Below are 2672 nucleotides of genomic sequence, written 5' to 3'. Positions count from 1 at the left end.
GATTCAGAAGCAATACCTTACCCTTAATACCATCAGCTTCAAGCCATCAACATGAAAATCCTTGATAAGTTTGAGAAGATGTCGCTAGGAATCAATTAATTGATGTGCCTAGTGCCTAAGAGTTTCAAAATTCGACTTCACTTTAGTTCCTTGCACCACTGATTGATTTTTGAAAATCCATGTTTATTTTTCCTCTGTCCAAAGTGTTTTATGGAATGACACTGACTATTCAAGACTGTTATGTAGAGTCTTCTTTTTTCACCTTGAAGGATACTCACCCATTCCCTCCCCACCTTTCTGCCTTAAATTCTTAAAAAGCATTGCTTTGTCACAGATTCATACGCAGGTGCTCTTGTTGTTTGGAGATCATGGGAAGAGCTTGATTTTGTATGGCCAGGAGTGTGGAGCTCAGAATGGAAATGGCGCTGAAGTTTCCCCAGTCATGGTCACATCCACCTGGTCTATTCCTGACACTTGTTTCCACCATATATGGCACAGGTGTCTGAAGATTTGCCATGCTGGCTGAAGCAACTCTTCCCTGGAAATGTCCAGGAGAAAATTTGACCTGGCTGACAGGTGTTCATGGGCTGCCAATACATCTTCAAGTTGCCCAGAGTTTTGGTTCAAAGGAAAATTTTCTTTCACGTTTTCAAGTACAGATGGAGTCACATATGCAGAACCCAAAAAGACCTGGTTGGCAATTTTGCTGAGAGCTGAGTCATCTGAGCTGTCAACAGGTAGATAGATGTTTGATGTGTAAACTTCAAATCAAACAGACTCACATCCTCTTTAGGTTGCAAAAGAGGTTTAAAGAGGGGGCTCTCCCTTCCCAGTTAGCAGTTCTTCCAAGTTAATATATCTGAAGAATGGATGAGCTGGAACTTCTCCAATGTCCCCAGGACCAGCTCCAAGATGAGAAGCAGCATTTCTTTTCAGCAGCTTTTTAAGCAGATCGCTGGCTTCTTCTGTGAGGTAGGGAGGCAAATTGAGTTTACACTTGAGGATTTCATCAATTGTTTTCTTTCTCTTCTCCCCAATGAAGAGGGTACTCCAGTCAACATGTCCTGTATCAAAGCTCCCCAGCTACACTAATCCCCAGCACTACTGTGGCCACTTTTCATCAAGATTTCAGGGTCCATGTATTCTATTGTTTCACAAAATATGTGTGTGACTGTTGCATCATGAATAGATTCTTTGAATAGTCCAAAATCTGTTAGTTTCCATGAACTTGGTGATTAAGCATGACTTTCTCCGACATCAGGTATATGTAGATAATCCCCCTTTGATGTAAATGTCCCAAAGCCATGGAGATTTCTGCCAGTAAAAGCAGGTTGTGTCTTCCATAAATATTTCCTCTCTTTCTAACTGCATAAGTAATTCTCCTCAGCTGAGATACTCAAGGATGAAGTAGAATTTTCCATCGGTCTGAAAAGCATAAATTAAATCCACAAGGAAAGATACTTTACTTTCTCCAGAATATTCCATCCTACTTTTTATATGAGTTGTGTCTTTAACACTTTTTACTATCATTGTCTTTTTAAGCACCTTCATGGCAAATATTTTCTGAGTTTTTGCTCCTGTTACTTTTCTTACTTGTAAAATCTCTCCACAGACCCCTTTACCAAGTACCCAAAGTAGCTTGAAACATTCTAGCCTGACTTTTTCTGGCCCTCTGTTCACAGTAGTTTCTGAGATTTCAAGTTTCTCACAATGCTCCATGCCAAGGGCATAAGGTCCAACTCCCCCTGGGTCCATGCTTTCATTTAACTGACTGCTCTCCTCCAGCTCATCCTCAGAGCCTGTATCCTCTGGCTGGTCCAGACTATTTCAAACACTCCTGCTATGTCCTCAGCTTCCCTGTCTCAGAAATCTGGTGCTGGATAAAAGCCATCTTGCCTCCTCTATCGCCTCAAGGGCCTGGACCCTCCATTGCTACAGCCATCTCCAGCTGCTTGGGCTATCTATCTATCTATCTATCTATCTATCATCTATCTGTTGTCTAAGAGGAGGTTAAGTTAATGCAGAGACTAGGCAGCAAAACAGGCTCAGTCCATGATCCCTATCTGAAATGACTAAATGGCAACATACTTTCTGAATAGAAAACAACACAGAAATAGAAGTTTGCAGTTGAATATTTTGTCTCTCTAGGGGAGATAGGAGGAAGGTGAAAAGTAAGCAATCATTCAGCAAGCAATTCAGCAAGCAATCCTACAATTTGAACACTCAATGCTACCTGAAGCTTACTTCCTCTGCCCCAGAAATCCATGCTTCTCTAGATTCTCTAGATAGATGTCAAGAATTTGTCAAACTGTTGTTCAAATTAAAAACAAACAAAAAATGACTACAGATCAGACATTTTCAGAGCACGCATTTTGTCATTTACCTAAAATCTCTAAAGTAAAGAATATGAGTGTTTAATCGCAAAAAATAAGCAGAAGCAAAAAATAATCACTGCCAATTTTAAGAAATGTAAACTTTTTAAGCAAAATTCTCCTGTTTGTATACTTACTTCATATGAAAGTTTTAACTACTTTAAAAATTCTTTATGCAAATATCTTTAGCATACATCTTTATAATTCCTCTATTTATTTAAGTAAGATTATTTAAAGTAGAGAAGCAAGGTAACATGATATTTATGTGTGTGACCTGTTGAGACAGACACCATAGTTTTG

The 2672-nt window shown here is 39.4% G+C and overlaps 1 pseudogene across 1 annotated transcript; it reads right to left on the bottom strand.

Annotated features, from left to right (window-relative positions):
* Nucleotides 1-328: 328 nt before the first annotated feature.
* LOC309823024 (ribosomal protein S6 kinase beta-1-like) lies at nucleotides 329-1895 on the bottom strand (annotated as a pseudogene). Its single transcript has one exon. The product of its transcript is annotated as a ribosomal protein S6 kinase beta-1-like (transcript).
* Nucleotides 1896-2672: the final 777 nt, after the last annotated feature.

This window comes from Grampus griseus, assembly GCF_964374135.1.
Source record: "Grampus griseus genome assembly, chromosome: 5".
In the NCBI taxonomy this organism is placed as follows: Eukaryota; Metazoa; Chordata; class Mammalia; order Artiodactyla; family Delphinidae; genus Grampus; species Grampus griseus.
This window is presented reverse-complemented; position numbering and strand designations above follow the sequence as displayed.